Source organism: Pinus tabuliformis, chromosome 1_1 (genome assembly GCF_031772625.1).
Source record: "Pinus tabuliformis cultivar Carrire ecotype Pingquan chromosome 1_1, CPIR1, whole genome shotgun sequence".
In the NCBI taxonomy this organism is placed as follows: domain Eukaryota; kingdom Viridiplantae; phylum Streptophyta; class Pinopsida; order Pinales; family Pinaceae; genus Pinus; species Pinus tabuliformis.
The window spans coordinates 877,574,181-877,587,194 of NC_142297.1; the positions used below are offsets into that span (position 1 = coordinate 877,574,181).

Consider the following 13,014-nt stretch of genomic DNA (forward strand, 5'->3'; position numbering starts at 1 on the left):
ATGGGGTCCGTTGCAGCCCCAACGCTGCATGGGAGGCCTTGTTGTCCCTTCACCGTCTAATTTACTAAGGGGTTCACTGGTCCTTGACTCACTGGTTGGCTTTGACTTGAGTGAATTTTTCTATAAATTTCTACTGTTTTGCCCTTTTGCAAAGCCCCTGTTACCACCAGTTCGACTCCCCTTATTACTCCCAATCAATCTACTGTTCCTCTTATCAGTACCTCTTCTACCTGGAGCCTCACCCTTCTGCTTACTCTGCTGGTAACAAATTCTGGCTTTACGTATTACTTCGTCCATTGTCTTCGGATTGTCAAATTCAATCCTTTCCCTCATACTCAAGGGTAAACTACTGACAAACCTCTGTACTTTAGCATTTTCCTCCCTAATATAAGGTACATAACAAAGTAATGATGTAAAACGGGTGATAAATTCGTCCATGGTTTGCTGTCCCAGATGCAAGTCATGGAATTCTCTTGCTTTTTCATCATAGAAACGTTCTGTCAGGTACCTTTCCTTAAAATATTTCTGAAATTTTTCCCACGTGATATTCTGTTCACTTACTCCTTTCACAATCTTGACTTCCTCCCACCACAGAGTGGCTTTCCCCTGCAACTGGAAAATGGCTAACCGTGCCTTGAGGTTGTGATCGTATTCATATAGCTGGAAATATTTGTTCATATTAATCAGCCATGCTTCAGCTGCCTCCTCTTGTTCCCCATCAAAGTGCGGTGGTTTAATCTTACGAAATTCCCCTTGCAACTCTATCCGTTGTCTTTTTGATGTCTGTTGTTTGGAGGCATTATCAAATCGCTCCTCCCGTTCTTCCTCCTGTCCTCCCGACCCTTCTGGTTCCGTGTGGTGAGTCTGTTCCTCCGACAACCTTTGTTGCTTGGCACTGGGATTCAAGGGTTGCTGATTCTGTCTATCAGATATACTCTTTAAGATCCTCTCCTGCTCCATGGTTAATCTCGCATTGTCCTCCCGTAATCTGGCCATTTCATTCTTCAACTCTTGTACTGTCTCTAATATTGCAAGGTTCGTATTGCGCGTCTCCTCCCTAAGCTGTACCCATAATTCTAGGTTATCTCTCAGGTTTGTTGCAGGTCCCTGACCCGCTACAAATCTGTGTGGTTCGCTGCTTGCCCTTCTCATGTTGGCTCTCTTCTGTTTTTTTTTCCTGGTCTTGGCCTAAAAATCTGAGCAGAGAACAGGTTTAGCATAACATAATTTTTTTTTAATATAATTAGAAATGCAAATAATATATATATAGTGAATTTACTTCAGTCATTTATTCCCCAAACGCCACAGTTTTGAAAACGTGGCTCTGATACCACTTGTCATACTCCCGATTTTTTTTTTTATTAAAAGCATTTACGACTTAAGCAAACCATTACTGCTAAATACCATACATGGGTACATATTCTCATGCCATTACTTCGCATGGCGTGTGTTATATTAGACTTATGCAATTTCAAAGTATATTAAATTATTTTCGTCTACATGTACAAGGATCCATCTCCCAATAAAGATGGCAATCCTCAGCATTTACTCTGGCTACAGACAGGTTTGATATACGTCGTCGATTGGGGTATGGAAAGATGAGTCATGAGTCTGAGACCGTTGACTCCACCACCTTACTGTTGTTAGATTTGGTATGTTTCATTAATGTCTGCACTGCCACTGTACGTGGCAGGTGCAGCGCTTCCCAACACAACTATCGCCTCGGGATCCTTACTCAATCAACGGTTTGGGAGTCAGCTCAACGATCCAATGGTGGTGGATGGCACAGGTCTATTCACATCGCTTGGTCTCTTCGTAGAAGCTCATTCCTCCACCATTTTCCTAGGTTGTCGCTTGAATTTCGTTCTCGTTCATGGGTCTGTGCATTCGACTCTTGGGTTTTTGTTTGCTACCAGATGGTGTTCATGCCACTACAGCCTGAACTATGCACCCGAACTTGGTTACATGTAAGCCATTTATATTTTCCACATGCAACAACATTTGCCACTATTACAAATGCTCAGAATCTCTTTGGATTTACTCACCTTGTTTGAAATAGGAAGTTTTATGACTCAGTTACTAGCTGATACCATTTCCTCTGTGAAGGGTCCTCACACGTCCGCCCTCGGACTTGGCTTCGGTTTGGGAACTCGGTGCCACAAGGATGAATTCAAGCTCCAATGTTCCAGGTATGAGGTCTCTCTAAGGTTGGTCGAAATATGTCAATTGTTTCCCCTCTTTTCACTCAGAAACTGTTGAGCGAGGGTTCCTAGACTGGAATTGTGTTTAAATTGTGCACATGTTGCTTGGGTTCTCAGACAATTTGTTTTGTACAGGGGACCAGCCTCATTGATGCCTCTCTGAGGGTCAACGCCTCTGGCTAGTTCAGTTTGTATTTATGCTTTCAGTTATTTGGGTCCCTGCTAGGTTTCAACAAGACATTGGGACCGAGCCCTCTATTGGCTTTCCCGATTTTTCTGTAAATGTATCTATTGTATTATCCCAGTTTGAATGTAAAGTTTTAATTTAAATGAGCACTTCGGTTCTGGTAATATTCGGCCTGGTGAAATATGCCGAGAACCGAACTCTTACAACTTCCAGACGAGTCAGTTTCTGGTACTCGTGCAATACATGTATATGTTTATCAAATTTCCCTGACTTATTGTAATGGATTTGGCTGTAATATTGTATGGTTCCGTTGATTCTTCTTGACTAATCGGAATGTCATGATAAAGTACTCAATTTATTGAATGGTTTATTCGAATATGATCAATAACGGAACCACCCCTCCTGGGTCAATGCATCTGTGGAAATATACTCGCTTTCCTTTATGTAAGGTTATATGTTACAGCTTTTTCTGTGATGCCTCACTTTCATTGAATTGTTAGTTCCACGCACAGTGACATGATTTCCATAGTTACACTTTCCACGTCTTCTGTTCTTGTAATTTCCTACTGAGTTTTTTTTTATTTCATAACACATGAATTACTTGTTCGCTCTCTCCTGAGTGCTGTTTGCTCGATTCACCCTGTGGATTATAATTACAGCCACCCAGTTTTGTTCTTTTCGTGTATATGAATTTTTCCCGGTTACCTTACGGAATCATTTTGGCAGTACGCCTCAGTTGAGGTTTATTTTTCTATTGTGGTGTGAATGCTCTATACAATCATCTGTCTATCTCGGATTCCCTACAGTGAGGGTAACATGTTATTGTTGTTGGGATTGCATATACCCATGGCCACTGAGCATGCTCGACTTTGATTTTAAAGAATAGTTTCCATGTTATAAGCTAACAGAAGTAGTGTAGCCACCCTGCATATATTTTACCCGACAGTAGGCTAATTCCGTTAGCGGTCTTCCTCCTTTGAATGTGTTTTCGGTTTGATTCCCAGCAACAGTTCAATCTTGGGTAACACCCTATATCTAAGGTTCTGGAAATACTACCCTACACCTAGGGTTCGGGAAAACGGAACCCTGCCCCTAGGGTTCTGGGTATAAGTATAATATACATTATACTTTCTTTATGCAGTCAACAATTTAACTCCTACTACCGAGTCTACAATAATGGTTCCATTTATTTACTTATCAGCACCCTGGGTCAAGACCCCACTTACCCCAACTCTAGATAAACCACTGTAACATTACAATCGTCTAATATAGCATGCCTCCCCAATGTTTTAGAGTTTTTTTTTTTTTTAAAGAAACAGAGAACAGTTCAGTCCTTACCTGAGTCATTGTTGCTTGTTAAATACTTGAAAGCTGAGATTATCTCTACGCATCTCTGTTCACCTGCTTTCAATCTGCCACCCGTCCAGGAGATTCGTCCTTCGGGACCAGAATCTCCCCCCTTGCTCTATTGCAGGACCACTGTCCACAGCGAGATATTCGCACTTAGTGCCTGGCTATTTGGTCATCACCAGACTTAGGCAATTCCTTCTTTGTCTTTTCCTCTCTCTTTATCCCAACAACACAGGGCATCCCCTTTTTCCCCATCCCCTTGTTTTCCTCTGGAAGCCTTTCCAGTTAGGGAGAAAAAACAGTTAGGGTTGGGAATCATGGCAACTGTCTTGCCTCCAACTTCCCCCTTGAGAAGTAGCCAACGTTTTTTTAGAACATTTCTTAAAAATTTCTCTTTAAAAGAAAAGAACTAATATTATTTAAATTCAAAACGATAAAGTTGTCAATCCAGTTCAAATAATTACATGTATCCCCGGTTGGTGGATATTCCCTTCAATCGGTAGGGGAAGGAGATGACAGATTCGTATCGAATGTTGAGGAAAGGGCATCCGTTTACGGCGTGGGATAGAGCGTGGTGAAAGCTGCTGGATCGTATCCCATCTCAGCTAAAAGAACTAATATTATTTAAATTCAAAACGATAAAGTTGTCAATCCAGTTCAAATAATTACATGTATCCCGAGGCATTACAAAAAATCATTCCATTCTTCCACATATTTATATTTATATTCAATTTCATGTATTTGAAAAAATTAAACTAATATGGGCTCGATAATAAACTGAATGTTATATAGGTTGAGAATAGACAATTGAATTTGAAACATTTCAAAGTGAAGTTTCTGTACCCAGCTGATATTGAACGCAGAATGTTTAACATAGAGTTTGGGAACATGCTTATAAATAGTGTGATTAGTAGCGTAATATTTGGGAAAAGATATCGTTTAGCTTTTATTAAATTTTAGTTTTAATTAACAATTTTTTTTATAAGATCTCAATCGAATTTTACGCAACAACTTATAAATAAGTAAACCAACTGAAAGATGCATATAAATAGTGTGTTTAGTAGCACAATATTTGGGAAAAATTATTGTTTTAGCGCTAATTAAATTTGACCCATATGTATATATATCATCTCAATCGAATTTTAAGTAACATCTTATCTCAATCGAATATTATGTAACATATTATCAATAACGACACGTTTATTTCGTTAGATTTAAAAATAATGGCGATTTTTATTTCCAATTTCATAGCATTATAAATGAGTGTTGATAAGGGAGAAAAATAGTGCTGGTCTTCTCTCTACAATATGTGAATAAATAGATAGAGCGTGGAGAGAAAAGACTAACACTATTTTCCTAGCTTGTCAATCACATTTATAATACTATAAGATTGGAAATAACATTTGCCTAAAAATAACTCCCCTCTGCCAATAGGAAAAAAAAAAGATTTTAAAATAACTCCTCATTAAACTCCTTTGGAGAAAGGAAAATAAGTAAATAAATTACATGTGTCGACAGCATCTAAACTCCTTTGGAGAAAGGAAAATAAGTAAATAAATTACATGTGTCGACAGCATCCAAAATAGATCAAGGATTAAACAGAGCCCATGCACCGCACATGCTTCCCTTTTGCACTATTTGGAACGCCACTGCATATTCCAAAAAATTTATGATAAATCATGACATCACAGATGTCGGCTGTGGGTCCACTTTCATTAATGCATTGACCTGACTACTGCAACATAAATATATATAAATATATACTGATTTAGTAACATAAATATATATTGATTTAGCCATATAAATATATGGGATTGGCTATGGAGATGGAGCAATTTTTTGGACAGTTAAAAGTGGTTGGATTTAAGTAAAAATATTTCAAAAAATATTGTATATGTAATATTTGGATAGTGTTTTTTTTATAATAAAAATAAATTAACACTATTAAAATAATAGTTTTAATAATTTTTACTTAAATTTACAAAAATTCTAATTATATTACTTATAAATTTTAACAATTTTTACTCAAATTTACAAAAGTTCCAACTAAATTTTTTCAAAATATAATCAGAATTTTCAAGGAAAAAAACATAATTGTTAAATTACTGCTAAACGTATACCGATTTCCTTTCATTTACATTTACAGACACGTCGGGAGCCTAAATTTAAGCTGAGTTCATTTCATTTACAGAATGTTACGCTGGACAGTTACCGTCATCCGCTGCAATCCTGCTCGCCTCCACTGGTTTCATGGCCCCAGATCTTTTATCTACATCCTCTGAAGGAAGTAGAAAAACGCTGTCAGAAATCCCGAAGGAATCGTTTCATTCGTCTGTAAGGAAAGATATTCCATGATGCATCAGTGGCAAAGGTCTGTCAGGAATTTCAGGGATCTCCGCTTCTCCCTCCAACATCTTCACTGCCTCCACCATTCCAGGTCTGAACGCCACCATAACGTGGGCGCACAGAATACCCACCAAAACAAATCTCTCCATCAATCTCTCCACGCCGTTCTGCCTGATTCTGTCGTCTATTATTTCACTAGTCCTTCCTTCTTTCACCAGCGCCCATGCCCAATCCGCTATGAGATAATGGGAGGCCGGCTCCGCAGCGTTGTCGAGAGCTTTTCTGCCGCTCATGATCTCCAACAGCAGAACCCCACAGCTATACACATCACTTTTATATGTGAGTTGGCCGTAGAGAGCATATTCGAGGGCCAAGTAGTCGTGCGTACCTGCTACCCTTGTTGTCAAACGGGATTCTCCTGTATCTTCTTTAGTCATGATCCTCGCCAAACCAAAATCGGCAACACGAGCATTCATATCGTCATCTAACAGAATGTTAGTGGCTTTGATGTCTCTGTGATAAATCACAGGCTCGATTCCGTCGTGGAGATACGCCAGTCCCTTGGCAATCCCCATGACGATGTTCCTGCGCTGCGGCCACCTCAAAGGTTGGGCCATGGACTTTTGTCCAAAGAGATGCTCATCCAGACTGCCATTGGGCATGTAATCGTATATCAGAAACCGCTGATGCCCTTCCCTTTCGTCGTTGGCTACGCAGCAGCCTCTCAAAACGACCAGATTCATGTGCCTCGTGTTGTTGATGATCTCCACCTCGTTCAGGAATTCGGAATCCCCTTCCGGAGTGCAGTTTCTGATTCTCTTCACCGCGATCCGCCGACCGTCATCAAGCGTTCCTTTGTACACTGTACCGAATCCCCCTTGGCCGATGAGATTTACGTCACTGAAATTATCGGTGGCGATCTTGATCTCCTGAATGCCGAACCACATTGCCCCGGTGTTGGGTTTCACGGCGGATTTCAGAAGTTTTTCATTCCGCGTCACGAATCCCCTGTGGAAAACCTTGCGATTCCTCCTCCTCACCCACAAACAGTAGAGAAGCCCAAAAGCGCAGATCAGGACGACTGTCACAGCGCCGAGTAAACCGTAAATTACAACTCGGCCCTGTGAGGCAGTTTGGACGAAGGGCAGGCGAAGAATACACTGAGCAGTATTTGGGCTCTTGGGCCCAAATTCATTGACCACTCCGGCGGCATACAACACCGTGAAATAGTAGCATTTCTCACTGGTTGCAGTACTTGTCAAATTTTTGTACATGTCCACCAGAATCTTATGAACGAGGTCTCCACTTTCTTTGCACAGCTGACAGGCAGCCAGATCTGAGAGGTCGCCTTTGCAGGCCGAGTCCAGGTTAGTAGTTCCCATTTTGCGAATCCAGTCCTGCTTGGTTTGTATACCCGCGCAGAGGAGAGGACTCGCTACAAACCCAGACAAACTATTCTCCAAACAGATCGCCACCAAGTCTGGCGACAGACCTAGATAGCCCAGCTTCTGCTGAAATAGCTTGAGACAAGCAGCGGCAGATGCATTTGTGGGAAGCTCAAAAAGGGATGCATCTCTCAAGTACTGAGCTAATCCTACTCCAAACAAACCAAGCAATGTCTCGCAGCATGGGCTATCATTCCCGCCACTAATACGTGATTCGCAGGAAGACTTATCCCAGGGCAATTTACTGACATACTGTAAGTCCATTGGACATTCTGCATCAGCGAACGCCCAATATTGTAATGAAAGCAGCTGCAGGAGGAAAATAATCTCCATTTTCATTTTTCTTACACCGCACGATGGACGAAACAAAGGATCAGAGAATCTCAATCTAACGCAGGGAAAAGAAGTAAGGTCACCTACGAGTACCTCAAAACAGGTCAGACATTAATTTCGACGCGTTCCCTTCAGGTATATAAACGTGATTAAAATTTTTAATAATTCTCCTAATTCTCCTATTTCGACGCGTTACCTACAGATATATAAACGCGGTTACTGTTTTTAATAATTCGACGCGTATGATGAGAGGTTTTAGGTATTATTAGATCACGTTTCATGCGTTTGTGTATTGTATGGTCGAAATCGTACGTGCCGTCATTCTCAGCGAAAGATGCGAGTCGTGATGCAAATCTATTTCTTACCCGAACGGACTTGACCATAGTCTTTAGTGGTTGGTGATCTTCGTTTGCTTTGAGAAGAGTAAATTGATATTTTTACAACTTTCTCCATTGTCCAGTCCTATTTTCGTAAAACCCTAAGTTTAATTTATCGACTTTTTGTCTTGCACTTTTGGGCGTGTTTTTTTTTCTTTTGACCAATATTAAATTTATTCAGTGGCTTGACCCTCATGATCTCAAGGTTTATATAAATACCTCATAGTTCAAGTTAAATTTAAATTTATTTATATATTTAAATATATATTTAAATTTATTTAAACATTTAAAAATACATTTTAAATAATAAAAGTTACAATCTCATTTAAAATTTCAAAATATCTATATTTCAACAATCATTCGCAAATTTATAAAAAGTCATACATTTGATATATCACTATCACAACCACATTAGTAAATGTGGCTTCTATACTCAATATATCACTAACACAATCACATTAGTAAATGTGGTTGATATATGCAAATAGAAGTCATTTTCATAGGTTGATTGGTGGGTAAAAGGTGGAAAATGACATTGATTGGTGTATGTTAACCACATTTATTAATGTGGTTGTGTCTAATTGATGACCAACCTATGTGGGGAGGATTAGTAGACCATGGTTGACTATAGGTGACTATGGCTAAATATGTTCAAGTAATGGTTAAGAAAGATTTACTATTGTTAACATATAGTTCACTATGGATGATCATGATTATCCACATTTAAGTATAGTTGACTATGATTGACTATGGTTGACCATGTTTGTTTACATTTGACCATGGTTTCCCATGTCTGAGTATGGTTTGACTTCTTAATCATGGTTGACCATGTTGACCATGGGTGAACATGGTTTGACCAATTTGACTATGATTGACTACAATTTTTTCTATCATAAATTATGGTTTCCTATGGTGACATTGGATAGCCATGGTTGACCATAGTTTTTTAATATAGAATATGGTTGCCCGTGTTGGCAATGCATGGCCATAGTTGACCATGCTCAACCATGGTGATGGTCAACTATGGTGATCATGGTTGAACATGTTTGATAATTATGACCATGGTTGACCATAGTTTTTCATGTTGAATGTGGTGGAGCATGGTTTGACCATCGTTTTCCAAGGTTAAAAATGGTGACTATGTTTGACTAGAGACGACCATGGTTGATCATGATAGGCCAAGGTTGACTATAATCGACTATGGCTGATGATAATTGACTATGCCTAAGAAAGGTTCACTATGGTTAACCATGGTTTATTATGGTGACTATGGTGGGCTAGAGATAACCATATTTGATCATTATGGACCAAGGTTGAGCATCGTTGGTCATGATTCACTATAGCTAACTAACTTCAGCTAATTGTTAGGTTGTTGATTTGTCACCTATTTATCATCATTTACAGTCATTTGTTTAACCATTTTTGTCATTCCTTTAACTATTTGTTTTTTTTCCCCGTGGAAAAAGTCATAATTTTATTCATAAGACAAAATTACATTTTGTAGATGCTAAATATCATATGCTGAAATGCGAACACAGAAGCCAAAAAATAATAATAAATGAAGGGAAAATAGTGGATAAGAGTGGATGGGGAAAAACTCAAGCTTTTCGCCCTTTTTTCTTCTCAACCTTTCTCCACCCCCCCGGGTCTCTGTTCGAGAATATGAGTGCTAGTGTTGTATCCGCCACAGGTTGGGGGTTGTCCTTATTAGAACTTGATGTGTCTGATATGTGTTGTCACTTGGATCTGCTAGTATCCATTGTTTCTGGTATCCTTGTTGACTGTAAGTCTAGGGGTTCTTGTGGATTTATATCTTCTACTTCTAGTTCTATGTTCGTCTGATTGGTCTCGTTGGGAGTGGCACGTTCCACCTCTTCTTCCTCCTCATCCTCCGAAAGAGGTGGAGGGAATTTCCATCCCTTGGCCTGTTTCCCTATTTTCTTCTTCCTACAAGTGTCTTTTTTCATTGTTGGACACATGCTTTATAGGGGTCCTATTTGTCAGCAAGTTCTACATCTGAATGTTGTATTTTCATAGTCTAGAACCTGTATCCAGCACATCTATCTATGCTTTAATTGGATTTTATCTGGTAGGCCTTTACTAAGGTCTACTTCCACACATATTCGTGCAAAAGTGTAGATTCTTTCCTCCTGTCTTTGAGTGTCCATTTTGATGTAACGCACGATTGTATTACCGATACCTGCAAGTACTTGTTGACTCCATAAGTGTATTGGGAGATTGTGAAGGCGTACTCAAACTGGCATCTTAGAGACAACCATTGTATTTGCATCAAATTCTGGGAACCATGGTGTGATGAAGAGTCCTGTGGACCCCCAGAACCAAGGTCCTTCCTGTATTCCCAAATATCTAGCCTCTATTGTAGGAAAATTTACTATAAAAAACCCCTTGGAGCAGAGATGTATTTCACAATGTAAATCCAATTTGTGAAGGTCTAGTGAAATAGTTCAACAGGTTTGGGCCAAAAGCAGTTGAATCTACATATTATTGCTTGTCTTTCATATATAGTGCAGTGCTCATCTATTTCTGATATATCTATGCTAAATTCTAGGGTATGATTTAGTCGTTCCACAATGTATGGCCTTGCTTCCATACTTGTTTGTTTTGGTGTTGTTTCGGTTGTATTTTTCCCCTGAAGAATATTTTTGAAGGATATGTTCCCTGTTTTTTTCCCCTGATGTATTCCTGCAGTTTTAACTGTACCAAAACCACTTCCCTCACCCCTATAGGGGTTTCTGATGTTGTTTGCCGCACCCCCTCTTATTCTCAGATTGAGAATAATTGTTTGACAAAGATGCGACTTTGTAATCCTTGAGGTACTTGGTGTCTTGTAATGCTCTGCCCTCATGTAGCAGATTTTGTGAGTTGGTGGGATATCCCACTTGTTGCAGGATAAGGTTCTTCAGATGCTTCACCGAGTCATTCCCATTTACCCAAAGTAGTTTTGGTTTTCCGGCAGGGGTTTTGACTAAAACTTGGAAACTGGGGGTACTTACCAAAGATCCAGATTTTGTCCAGTGATCTGCAGCTTCTCTTTGTGCAGAGTATGCTTTGCATTCCCCACATTATGGCCACTGCTTCTTTTGGTGTGTTGATCCCTCATCCAGTGCGCCGTTGAGGTGGGGGACAACGAATCAAATCTCTCCTTGATGGTCTTCTCGTCATCATAGATCCAGTTCCTCGGACGATTGCCTCCATACTTAGTCCCTCGTGCCAGTGATTGGTTTCCTTTTCATCTCTTCGGTTCTGAAGTCCTGATACAGTTGCCCTCAGCTCTAGTGCCTTTGTCCTCCCCTTCAGAAAAGACGCATGCATTGTTTTGTTCTTGACGAATACAATTGGGCTCATCTCAGGGTCTGTCAAGGGCAGATCTGCGTTGTCTTTGACCGGGATATTATCCCGTCTCCCATCCTGTGCTGCCCTAATCTTCCAACTGGCATCCTTGAAATATTTGGTAGTTGTTTTCTCGGACTAGATCAAGTACCTATTGCCCGTTCCTATGATCCCTTGACTCGATCTGGGTAAATCGCAGCAGATCAGGAGGGGCGCATTCAGCCCTGACCTGTACTTTGTTCGATCTGCCTCCGAGGTATCACATTCCAGTTGCAGACCCTTGTTAGCAGCGCTCTTTGCTAACAATTCTTCCACCAATCCAGCGTTAGCTCTTCCAGTGACCGTTGCTCTCCTTCCATTGGGGTTTCCAAACAAAGAATTGGCTCTGATAGCTAATCTTCGTCTGCCCAATTTGGGTGAGAGCATCGATGCTTTCAAATGGTTGTCCTCTGCATGGGCTCCGAAACCATGTAGAGTGTCAGTAGTGATAGGAGAGGGCATAATTGCCAGCATACATCCAGCCATGGCTCTCGATTCCTGTTGCAGCGTCCCTTCGGCTCGAACCCTAGCTCCTCCAACTATTTGTTTTTTTATACGAATATTAAATTTATTTATCTTTTTATACAAATATTAAATTTATTTATTATTTGGCTGGCTTAATCTCAATTTTGAATTTCATAGTTTATATAATATTTTATAACCAAGATGATCACTAATTTATACTAAAATTAAATTTATTTATATATTTAAAAATACATTTTTAATAACAAAAAATTATAATTTCAAGTTTTTTATGAGATTAAATTTATTTATATATTTAAAAATAAATTTAAATAATAAAAATTACAATTTCACCCAAATTATCAAAATATGTATATTTCCACAATCATTTACAAATTTATAAATTACAACATTCACAAGTTTATAAAAATCCATACACTATATATCACCAATAACACAACCACATTATAAATGTCCCTCTACATAGTTGAGTGTCATTTCATAGGTTGATTTGTATATAAAGAAGTGGAAAATGATGTTGATTGGTTTATATACTAACCTCATTAACTTTCATGGTTTACATAGTACTTCATAACAATGTGATTTCTAATTGATACTAAATTTAAATTTCTATGCATATTTAAAAATACATTTTTAATCACAAGAGATTATAATTTCAAGGTTTTCATGAGATTAAATTTATTTGTGCATTTAAAAACACATTTTAAATAATAAAAAATACAATTTCACCCAAATTTTCAAAATACGTATATTTCCACAATCATTCACAAATTTATAAATTACAATATTCACAAATTTATAAAAATCCATACACTAGATATATCACTAGCACAACCACATTAGTAAATGTGGTTGATATACGCAGATCCACTTCATTTTCATAGGTTTATTGGTGTGTAAAA

At 39.0% G+C, this 13,014-nt stretch overlaps 1 pseudogene; it reads right to left on the reverse strand.

The window, feature by feature from the left end:
• Positions 1 to 5,850: 5,850 nt before the first annotated feature.
• Positions 5,851 to 7,944, reverse strand: LOC149217131 (putative receptor-like protein kinase At1g11050 pseudogene; annotated as a pseudogene).
• Between the last annotated feature and the right edge of the window lie 5,070 nt (positions 7,945 to 13,014).